The following is a 13,299-nucleotide window of genomic DNA, read 5'->3' as shown; positions in this document are numbered from 1 at the left end:
TAACGTGGTTGCTTTGCACGTACATCTACACATGACATTTCTGAAGTACATGGTGTCCCACGGTTTCACAATTCCATACTTAAAAGTAACAGCCGACAAGATCTCCACTTGTGTATAAAATGGCTAAACCTCAGTATTTTAATCTTTGTAAAGTTAATCTATTTTGGAAGTTTGTGACTTGTATTGCATGCTAGTTTTAATTTATATTTTATGACTAAAATTTAGGCATCTCGCTATTAGACTTTTTTCTATGATAAAATGCATTTTCTGGACTTCACTGATTATTCTCTTAAATTAATGATTTTTACCATTGTTTTATAAATATTCTAGTTATAAGACCTTTTCTGTTTTTCTTTTTTTTTCTTTTTATTGAGGTTATTGGTACAATCTAGGTATACAATACAATTACATTCATCATTGGGATTCTGTACCTTTACCTGCTTCTTGATTTCAATTTAATTCAAATGATTTAAGGGGGATAGACTAGTGACTACCACACGTGGTCAGTGTCCAAGTTGTGCTTGATCTTAATGTGTTGCTGATTGTATCAGTTGGGGTAAAGCATTGCCATTGATTTGATGAGCTGTTTTCTCTGATTTTATGAAGATGAGAATGTCTGTGGGTCATTAGAGACACAGAAACTAGGGAGCAACTATATCAGGAAGATTTGGGTGATAATCCAGAGATTAAACCAAGGACAGTCCGACAACAAAAATTAAAATGAGAAAACACTTAAGCAAGACACAAGGACAGACTTCCAGTTTACCAATGGCAAACAGTAGGGCAAATGAGGATGAAAAGGCCGATAGTGAACCACCAGGACACCCTGAACTCAAAGCACAGGAAGTAACAAAACAGATCAATCAGGCTCTGGAAAAATTCAAAACAGAAATAGTTTCCCGGATAACCATAGAGATAGTGAACAAAATGGAAGTCATGATTCGAGACTCTAGAGCAGAAAGTGACAAAAAAGTAGATGAGCTCAGGACCATGATAGAAATCATGAAGGCCCAGCATAAGAAAGAAATGGAAAAAATAAACGCCCAACATAGGAAAGAAATGGAATCCATAAAACAGATTCAAACAGATATCCAGGAGATTAAACACTCTATTGAAAGTGTACGCAACAGAATAAAAGAATGCGAAGATAGGCTCTCAGATAGAGAAGATAAGATTGCAGTCAGTGACCATGAGAAGAGAGTTCTCTTAAAAACAGTAAGAGATCTTGAGAAATCAATCCAACAGCTCCTAAATGATGCAAAGAAGAATAACATAAGACTGATAGGAATAAATGAAGTAGCAGGAGAAAATACAAAGGACTTTAAAAAGCTGTTCACAGAATTAATGACAGAAAACTTCCCAAAGAGAGGGGAAGGATTTGACATTCAGATAACTGAGGCATATAGGACCCCAACTAGCTACAATCAAAAAATTCTACACCTAGACATATAATAATCAAGATCCCAGAAACCCAACAGAAGAACAAAATACTACAAGCAGTAAGAGAAAAGAAACAAATAACATACCAAGGAAAGCCCATCAGAATCACAGCAGACTTTTCAACACAAACCCTTGGGGGCAAGGAGAGCCTGGAATGAGATATTTCAAGTACTAAAAGAGAAAAACCTCCAACCTAAACTGATGTATCCAGCAAAATTCTCTTTCAAAATGGATGGGGAAATAAGACACTTACACGACAAAGAACACCTGAGAAACTACATGAATACCAAACCAGCACTACAAGGAATTCTAAACAAGATCCTAGAAAAAGACAATGAAGGCAGCAACACCATGAGGCCCAACAGAGCAAATCAAACAGGCAAGGCAAGAAATTAAAAGAAGGTGAAAAAGTAAAAAGAGTCAACAAAAGGCCAATAACATGTCAATAATAAGTCAGTACATATCAGTTATAACCAGCATTGTCAATGGCCTCAACTCACCAATCAAGAGAAATAGACTGGCAAAATGGAATAAGAAGCAAAATCCAATAATATGTTGTATACAAGAAACACACCTAGTGCAAAAAAGAAGCCCACAGACTGAAAGTGAAAAGATAGAAAACAATTCTCCATGTGACAGGAGACCCCCCAAAAAAACAGGGGTAGCAATCTTATTTGTAGACAAAGTAAATTTCAAACCAAAACTGAATCTAATATTATTGCTGTAGGACAGTACTGTATCATACCCTATGAATGTAAAATATCTAGTACCTGCTTTATGATACATAGTAGGGACCGTGCTTTATCAGAGCTACATTTAATGATATTACTCTAGAATGTTCTCTTTCCAGATGATGATTAAGAGGCTAATAGAAACAATGGTGCCAGGTACCACAGCAGCAACAGAACTTTGCTGTTGTCTGGATATTATCCTTTTCTTTGTGTGTTTTTTTTTTAATAGAATGTGCTGAATGTCTATAATTTTATTCAGATGACTGCAGAACCTGAAAAAGCTGTTGCTGCTATCGATTCATAACATACTATTATTAGTCTTTATATATATATATATATATACACACACACACACACACACAGACAGACACACACACATATATATATATAAATTGAATTTTGGGAAACTTTAACGGTGGTGCCAACTTTGAAAAAAGTCATCCCAATTTACTGTGTTGACTTGGCATTGTACAGAAATGGACAACCATATTGGTCTAGAAATGTTAATTTATTTTTATTTTTATTTTTTTTCCCTGTGTACAGGGGTAACACATCATACTAAATATGTAAGGTCATATAAGACCTTTTCTGAAATAGAGGTTCTAAAGTACTTCTTGAACATTTGTCTTCATTTCTCATTCTCTTAAACCTTTGAATAAACATATGATCTTTCTTTTAATTTGCCCAGTTAATATTTCTCTCAACAGAAATATGTACTAGCCTATTTTATAAGGTGGATACAAAAGCCTATCTCAATTGATCAATAAATTCTGATTTCTTCTAAAAGCTTCACTTTTTTACATTTTATTTATTTATTTTTTTTTAGGAGCAGGTAACCAATTGCCTCGGTACTGTTTACTGATGAGTTCTCTGTCTACCCACTGCACTGCGATGTTTCCATTTTAAGTCCATGCATGTATGGCTTTGGACTGTCTTTTTCTTTCTATATCCTGATGCAAATTCAGTACTGCTACTTGAGTTTTGTGGTAAGTACTGTACCTCTTAATGCAAGTCCTCCAAATGTGGTTTTCTTTAAAATTGTCTATAATTGTTTGCTGTTTATGTTTCTATATACATTTTAGAATCAGCTTTTAGTAATAGCCCATTAAACTAATTTCTGAATTTCTTGGTTACTGAGCAATATGGTACAATTAATCTAAATATTAGTTTGTGGGGATTGACATTAGTATATCTTGTGTCTTCCAGTCCATGGATATAGAAGCATTTCACTAAAATTGTCTTTATCTCTAATATTTTGTATTGTTTCTGGTGAAATTTTGGTATATTCTTGGTTACTTTATTCTTGTTTTTTATGGTTTTGTATATAGTGCTAATTTTTAAAATTTCTTTAAATGTCATTGAACTTAAGCACAATGAGAGGAATTGACTTTGTGGCTGGCACATTTATCACCGACATATGTCACTTTCGAGATATAGTTTCTAGACATTTTCAGATCTCATACAAAACAATGTTATCTCTAAACAAATACAGTATTTCCTTTTTTACTGAGATTTGCTTTTCATTGTCCTAATGACCTCCAGTTAAGTTTAAAAAGTGGTGCTTAGTGTAGATGTTATTGTTTCAGAAAAGAAACTGTCAATAACTCACTCCTAAGGTGATACTTGCTGTATGATACTCAAAGATTCCTTTTTTTACATTAATGAAATTGACTTTTATTTTTTATTATCTAAAGTTATTTTTCATGGTTAGAATACTTTTAAATTCAACTAACACTACTTTGCAAATGTTTCAGTCTGTAAAAAAGGCAAAACTAAAGTGAACAAAATGTATGATTTTATGATAGTATAAAAATAAGACTTTTTAGTGTTCACCAATTCTTAGTAGCCAAAAGGACAAACATTCCTTTTTATTAGCAGATAGCTGTATCACTCACATTTTTTCTAACTCTCATTAATGAAATCATTTGAGTATTTTCCCAGTGTGTTTTGGTTCTGTAAGCATTAAAATGCGGATCCTCACTGACTATATTTTCTGTAGAATAAAGAAGCAAGATTTGATTTCCCTGTAAGTGTGGCAAATGTAATTAAAGAGCATAAAGGCAGATTTATCCATGCATGACAAATATTTTATAAATGTGGAAGCAAAGATTTGATATACAAGCATTTTTAAACAATAGATTTTAAATAAATTGACTACTTTTATGTCATAGATACAATTTATAGAAATTATTGGCAAAATAATTAGCATATTTTTCTTTAAAGTAATTAATCACTTAGAGCTCCACACAATAAAAACTTGCTATATTGGTTACTTTTCGTGTTTTGTGATCTATCATTCAAAGGAAATGACTAGAATTTCAATGAAATTCCAATTTGTTGTGACCTTACCCTGATGATTTTCAAATTTGCTTTGGTCTAATTCCAACCTTAAAATGCTTATTAAGTGTCACACTCTCCTGCCCAGCAAGAGTGAGAATGAAAAGAATCATTGTTGATAAATTTTAGATCAAGAAGAGACTAGATCTTTATCTACTCTGGATTTCTTTATTTATTTTTATTTTTTTACAATTTTATGAACAGAGTGATAAAGTACCAGACGGATCAACTGATCTACAATGATCTTCAGACAGTCTAGTCAGCTGATAGTGTGGAGATTTATTTTCCAAACTTTACAATAAAGTGAAATGAGGACTTTTTGGCTTTAAATTTCAAAACCTGAGAAACCTGATATTTTGATACTAAATAACAGTTTAAATATTTGCTGCAATCTGAGACGCAAGACTGGAGCTCTACCTAAGCAGTACACGTATGGGAGGGAGAGGAGGATAGGAATAAGAAAGAAAGAAGCAGGCAGATCTTAAATACAATTAAAATAAATTGTATTGTTCAAACATCAAATCATCATTTATTTCTATTTTAAATTGATGACATCATTATACAATTATCTTACTTGATTATCTTTTCTTCTTCTTTTTAAAAGAAATTCACACATCTCTATGCTGCCTTCTACTTCTGTGGATTCCAATGATGTGCTGTCCTAATGCAAGTGGAAAAGATAATCTTGAGATCTGAATTATTTAGGACCCAAATGGTTAGGCTTTATGGAGGTGAACAAGGCATGATGAGATACAAGATAATCAGAAGATCAAACATTAATAAGTATTTGAATATTTTATTGCATATTATAGTGGAATATTTCAATAGAAAATTTCCTGCAATTCCTGCACATTAAATTATAAGTACCTCATTTATTTAATGTGGAAAGAATTTTTCCACCGTAAGTTTCCAACATTATGAAATATGAGCTTGCTTTATATAACAGATTACAATTACAGAAACATCATAAAATAAGTATCACATAGCAGTTTATAATTACAAAAACATACCAAAACAAGTATAACCCATCTGTTCAGGAAAATTTCCACCATCCTGCTCTTGCACACTACACTATTATAGTTTTTCTAATTTAAGCATCAATTAGGCTAGTGTATAACAAACCACGTTCACGTATTCATGGTGAAGTACCACACAAAAATAGAAGTCTATAAGCAGTCCATCATAGTTTTATGTAGTCCGAATTTCTGACTACCTTATGTAGCAAAAATATTTTTCACCTTCACTTCTTTTTGTTTGTTTGTTTGTTTTTTTGGTACCAGGGATCGAACTCACGTCCTTATTCTCCTGATGCAGGTGCCAGAACCACTGAGCTAAATTCTGGCTCTCACCTTCACTTCTTTCCAGATACTTATGTAAGAGACTGTTTATTTTAAACTTTTTTATGCAAAATAAAAAGATAATCAAAGTGACTCCAAGATATCATGTTGGCCATTTGTGTTTTTAATCTCAGGGTGATCTATATCATATATGTTTTAGACAGTCTGTACACTTGATAACAATAAAAAAAATTTTAGGGGTCAGGCTTGAAGACAGAATTGTAATAAAGCCAATCAGTAAAGATTTTTACATGTTTATAGGAAATATGATTATTTGATGTGGGCTTGAGATATATGCAAAAATCTTCACAAGTATATGGAATAATTGTTTGAATTACTTTATTTTTAGGTAACTCATTAATAATATTTAACTCTTCCCTGTGATGATCATACAATTGACTTCATATAAGGATAACAAAATTCTGAGCAATAAAATGATGATAGATAAATGTGACTCAGGTATGAATTACTCAACTGTACAATAAAATTTATGTCCACTGACTATGTAATAAATGCCAAATACCTAAAATATATAGGGCAGGGATTTAGCTCTGCTGCCTGCCTTTGAAGCACAAGGACCTGTGTTCTACCCCTGGTACAAAAACAAAATTACATATATATTTTTTTTTTATATATATATATACACACATATATATACACATATGTATATGGAGAGAGAGAGCGAACTCAACATTAAATGGCGACAGAATTAATAACTTGGCAAGGGTTTCAGTAGACAATTTTTTTTAGAGACCCAAATGGCTAAGTAAGTAACAGAATGCTCAACAATCTGACCAATTAGGGGAAAACAGTGAGATGCTCTTTCATGGCTCACTAAGAGTTAGGTAAAAGCTTGGGATTTAGTTTAGCAATTCCACTGCCTGACTTGCAAGAACAAGGACTGGAGTTTGATCCCTGGTACAAAAAAAAAAAAAAAAGAGAGAGAGAGAGAGTTAGGTAAACAAAGACAGATAATAACAGGTGTTGATGAGTATTTTCTTTTGTGTGTTGAATATCCTTTCAAAGCTCTATGTGCCAAAGGGGAGCACTCTAGGAAGGTATTGGAACATTTGCAAGATAGGGTTTAGTGGCAGGTCCTTAGGTCATTAGTGGTCTGTACTTGTAGGGTATATCTTTTTTCTTTCCTAGCCATGAAAACAAAATGAGCACTATATACTTGTCACTTATTATTTAGCACTTCAATTGAAGTCCTACAGCAATGAATCTGCCTGATGTTGGACTGAAAATTCAAAACCTTGAGCTAAAGAAATCTTTTCTCTTAGAAGATGATGATCTCAGGTATTTTGTCATAGCAATGGAAAACTGACTAATATTATGTGAATATAGACAAATGAATTCTCATACTTTTCTGAGGGATTGTAAATAGTACACTTTGAAGAACTGCCTGGAAATTCTTTGTAAGTTTAAACACTGCAATATTGCACCGACAGTGAAAAACAGAACCACACTTAAAAATGAAAACAAAAATAGATCCCGTCTTATGGGCTCTTATAAGAGCAAAATGTACAATTACCATAAATGTATAATTCCAAGATGATGGAACTTGTGTATTCACATAGAAACTTGCATACAGATATTTTCAAAAGTAATATTCATAATAGCTAAAAAGTATAAACAATCCAGATGTCTACCAACTGACAAAGGAATAACCGAAATGTGGTGGGTCCTTACAGTCAGTCATTCAGCCTCAAAAAGGAATGAATGCTGATGAACTGCTGAATGCTAAGATTCTGATGAACTTAGAAGACATCATCCTAAGTAAATGAAGCCGGGCACAAAAGGCCACACATTATACTACTCCATTCACTTGAATCATTCAGAGTAGGCAACGTATATCGGGAATTGTCTCGGGAAAGAGGGAGAGAAAATGAACGATGAATACAAGTTTCTCTTTTTTTGAGATAGAATCTCACTATGTTTCCCAGGCTGTCTTCAAATTCCTGGTCATCTAGCCTCAGAGTCTTGAATAGCTGGGACTAAAAGAATGTGCCACTAAGCTCAGGGTATACAAGGTATTTTTTTCTTGTAGACTGATGAAAATATTCTGAAGTCAGATGGTTGTAGTTGCACAACTTTATGGGTACTGGAATCACTGAATTGTACACATTTAGGAGATTAATACTAGATATAAGAAATATCATCATTAAAATAAGAAATCATTAAAAGTAGAAAAAAGGTGCTTTGAAAATTATCTCCAAATACTTGAAATCAGAAAAAAATCTGTGCATAAAATTTAAAAAATGGAAACAAAGTCTTTGTAAACATGGTGGAGGGCTCGAACAGAGTGAAGAGGAATGGGGAAAAATATAAGAACCAAGGTATATTATGTAAAGATGCAAATTCCCAATAATGACAGTGAAGATATTGTATACCTAAAATGTACCAATAAAATTAATGAAAAAATTATGAAACTATCTGAATAAAACTGCATATAAACAACAAGTCTTACCTGAGAAATCCCAGGTTTTAAACAGAGGTGATAAACAAATCTTATAGTTCAGGAACCCTATTATATCAGTATTTCCATTAAAAGGAAAATAAATCCACAATTCTTCAGTTTGGCAGGAATCTGAGATAAAACTTAAATTCACATAGGAACAAGCTATTGATTTTTGTATGTGTTTATGATATTTTTGGTCTTTGGGATATAAATAGCAAATTATTTTTTTAACTGAAGTCAGACATTTACTTAGCAGTAAATGTCTATTCTAATTTTCAAACTCATTCAAACTGGGAACATTCAACTAAGCAGAAAGAATAAATTAGATCAAGGCCATGTACATTTTTAAGGCTCTTTAAGAATTATAACAAATACTAAATGTTGATGGGATTTTACATCAAATTAATTGCTGTAATTAACCCTAACTCTAATATAGTTAATAAATTAGCTGTGATCTTATAACAATTTTGCTAGATTTTCCAATATGCTAAAGGGTCTGTGGGGTTTATGATACCTAGCCTGTGGCATTCTCTTTATGCAGACAACTAACTCCTTTGGCAAATCTTTACATTGTAGAATACTTGAAATCTTTCATGAATAAATTCTTTTGATTTACCTATCTTTGTCAAACTAATCAAGCACCACACTGACACCTAAGTTCTCTTTGTAAAACAGAAATAGGATCATTTCAGAATAAATTAGGACGTCACATCCAAAAAGTATTAGCTATGCTTGTTTGTTTGTTTTAATTTTCTTTCTCATACATAGCTACACCTGGGATGCTACCAAGCCAGACTACCTTTTTCTTGAGGAGTTTCCCTTCCTCCTTGGCACCCATACAGGGTTGAGCCCATTTCCCACTCTGGAAGCCAACTGGATTGTGTTGCCAACTCAATGTGGAGGGAGCCATGGGCAGAAGAACAAAGTTTAGTCTTGATGCACTTCCCTGTTTCCACTCGTATAGTGAAACTGCCACTGACATTGAGTCTCACTGAATTGATAAATTCTGGAATAGAGTTGCTGAGGACAGTGGCTAGATATTAGGACCATTTGTGCGTCATGCAGGAGAGCTCAACAGAATGTGACGACAGAGTAGAAAGCATATAATTAACAGTCTTTGTTTTCTTATGCATTTCTTTTCTTTAGGGGACCAAAAAAGAGAAATGTACGTATTGCATAAAGGAAGAATGTGCATATTCCTACTAGGTCTTCCTAATAGTTTTAAAACACCGTACTTAGAATCATCATGATTTTAAGTACAAGTTTCACTTACCCTCTACCATGTACTCTACAAATGCCACCCTGGAATATTCTTTCTCCTTTTATCCAACTGGAAAAATTATCCTTCCTTCTTCAATAATTAAATGTAACTCTTCCAGGAAAGTATCTTGGGAAAAATCAATCAAATTTCAACTACCTGTACAAAGCTATCTTTTAATTTTGCTGAAATGGTGTTTTAACTGTTTGCTTACAAACAGGTATCTGTTGCATTTGCAGATTCTTTGAAGAATGGAACTATATCAGTGTCCTGATATTTTATGCCACACCCTAATCTATACACAAAATTCCTTCAATAGTTTTGAATATTATAGAGAAAATCTAAAGAAACACCAAACAAGTTGATTAACTGTTTAAGTGAGATATTGAATTCAAATTTTTAAGCACAGCAGGATAATCAGAGACGAGAGAGACAATGGTAGACATTATAAACTCCAAAGGACCACCTTTAGTCTTGCTATTCTTGTAAATATCCATCCCCTGGTTTAATTTTATTTATTTTTTTTCTCATTGAGTTTATTGGTACATTTTAGGTACACAGTACAATTACATTCATCATTGGGATCTCATACCTTTACATGACAGGCCTTGGTTCTCATTTCTTCCCCCTGTCCCTGTCCTCCCTTCACCCCCTCCTCCTCCACAAACACATTATTTTCATTTTCTCATATTTTTTCTTTTCCCTTGCTACCTTTCCCCTACCCTTCCCACTTTCCCTACACCTGGTTTAATTTTAAAGTCTAGGTCAAACTACTCCTTTGAACATATTTAGTTTTTGACACATGGCTCAAGGAAGCTTTTCTCATACTTTGTCTGAAAAAGTCTGCATAAACCTAGTGTACGTTTAGGGAATCTCAAAAGCCTTCTTCCCACTATTTATAAGGTTATCTCAACTAAATATGCAGCAACTGAGTATCATTTACATTTTTATCCAGCTAACATATTGCAATTTTCATGGAAGGTTTTCCTTAGTTTATGCTATACTATACTCACTTGTTCTCAGCTCTTCTCACAGTGAAAAGTTAAAAAAATGTCACTTATTCCCATGTCTGAACTTGCTTATCAGAGAGTACATTCTAAAGGCTATTCTCATTACATATTTGCATCTCTTACTGCTCTGGGGTTATGGGAAAGTATTAAGTGATGTTTTTGTTGTCACACTTAATTCCTGTAGTGACTATGAGGGGACTTCCAAATAAAATATAAATTGACTATGTAATGATCAATGAGTGTATTTTTTTTTTACTTTTAGGCTTTTATGATTCTCATTTATAATTACTGGTATTAAATGAACATATTTATATTTATATGTCTTTTTCATTTCTCATATTTCAAATTTTAATTATTTACTTTCAAATGAAAAATAGCTTGGATATCTTTTATTTTTATTTGAAAATTAGAGCACAATTAATTCTATATTACCTGAATCTTTGAGTTTTAAAAATTGTTAAATATTATCTATATATTTATATTTTTATATAGTAAATGGAGAAATAAAATATAATATATGTATGTAAATACATATCTATATTATGTATTGCCCCAAAATTCTTATGTTGATATACCACTGCCAATGTGGTAGTATTAAGAAGTAATACGTTTTGGGGAGTGCTTAAATCATGAGACTCTTATGAACAGGATTAACATTTATATAAAATAAAGCACCATTGAGTCCTATTCCCTTTTCCCTGCTATGCAAATTTGTCACCAGATGACACCATGGATAGAACAGATCCTCAGCCAGGACCGAACATGCCTACCAGCTCAGCTCCTTGACCATATATTTTTCAACTTCTAAAACTATGAGAACTGAAGGTGTATTCCTGTAAATAACCTAGTTTGTAGTATTTTGGTACAGCAGCAGAAACAGACTAAGATATGTACATAGTAATATAGTTTTCAGCCTTGAAAAAGAAGAGGAATTCTGTTATTTGCAAGAAGAACAAGGCTGTGCTGGGAGGATACGAGGTGAAACGAGACAGAAATAGAAAGTTAAGTACTGCATGGTCTCCATTACATGCAGAGCCTAACAAATCTGAATGCTTAGAACTAGGGAATGGAATGGTGCTTAACAGAGGGTGAGGTAAGAGGAGATATGGAAAGGTAAATCTTTCTTTTTAGTACCAGGGATTGAACTCAACTCTGGTCCTTGCCCTTGCAAGGCAGGCCACTCAACCGCTGAGCTAAATCCCCGGTGGAAAGGTAAATCTTGATCAAGGGTAACAAGAATCATAAATTTCCCCTAAGGGTGAGTTTGTCTTATAAGCACAATTTATTATTTTAACACTAAGTTATGAATTCGTGATAGTGTTTCCATCATCAATAAATGAAAGCATATAATCATAACAAAAACTAGCAAAATCTGATTACTTTTATGAATATGCTAATAATGCTTATAACAAAACAAATAAAGCAAAGAGGATCATCTCAAACACCCCTATTTTCATTAGCATGAAAGATTAATGATTCTTTAATTAAGGTGAGAAATTCTACTCATCATATGAACCTTGGAATGATAGAGTCAAAAATCAATTAGTTTAATACATTTCTTGTGTTCATCTGTTACACTGCAAGCATTTTCCCAGTAGCTTCATGTTTCAATTTGTGCAATAGGTAATATTTGCTCTTCATACAGACTCTGAATATTAGGCTTAATTATATTATGCAAAGAAGATTAAAACACTAGGCTGGAAAAATTTTTTTTAAAAAGTATTGTTAATTCAAAGGGATGTTGGTCCCTAAAAAAGCTTTTTTTGTTTGTTTTTGTCAATCTAAGCAAATTAATAACAAGATGGAAGTCAATTCCATTCTTCGCCATTTCCGTCCACTTCCTTCTTTTTTTTGAAAATGACATTGTCCCTAGTTCTCTCCTTTGCTTACTGAAATGAACGATTCTCTCTTGGCCTTGTATCCACAACAGCTGTGATAGTCACTATCTGCTACATTAAGGAATTAACTAAAAACATATAAATATCCGAAGAAAATGTTTTTTTATGCTTTGCTGTTGTTCTTTTATGGCTGGGAGTGCCACAGTGGGAACTCAATACCTATTTGACAAATCAAATCACATTTAGATTAATGCATTTAAATGCTAGAGGCTTTTAATTAATTTGGAGGAAAATTCTTTCTCTTAAATTTTCTCGGTTAGCTAAGGAGGCAAACAAACTCATTTGACATTCACAAAGGCTTGAAAACCATCACTTGCAAATCACCCAAAGCTAGTTAAAGTATAAGATTCCATCAGATTTCTTGGTGTCTGTGACTAGATCATGGATAAGTAGAACAAAATAAGGAAAACCATTTACTTCCAAAATTGAGAGCAATGAAAAAAAAAAAAAAGAATCATGTGACCTCCTAAAGCATAAACAAGCTAGTATCAGATAGTTATGAGTGTTGCACTTTTTGGATTTTTTCACATGCAGTACACTGTCTACATTTACAAGCCCCACCCAAGGAGGGCTGGTGCTCCACATGAACTATTTAGGGCAACTCCAGTGCACATTAATGTTTGAGAATCATTTTCCTAAGTCACAGAGGTAACTTAGTAACAGAGTTAGGATTTGAATTTAGACAACCAACACCAGCAAATTTAAATAAATAGGGAGAAACATATACTGTATAACTTGTAACTTAAGCTTGTGTTCTTTAAGTGGCAACTCTCCGTTAAGATCATCCTGGAAACATGCATTGTAAGCATATCATTTAGAAAAAGTGA

This window comes from Fukomys damarensis, unplaced genomic scaffold (genome assembly GCF_012274545.1).
Source record: "Fukomys damarensis isolate Sample0158 unplaced genomic scaffold, DMR_v1.0_HiC HiC_scaffold_12, whole genome shotgun sequence".
NCBI lineage: Eukaryota > Metazoa > Chordata > Mammalia > Rodentia > Bathyergidae > Fukomys > Fukomys damarensis.
This window is presented reverse-complemented; position numbering follows the sequence as displayed.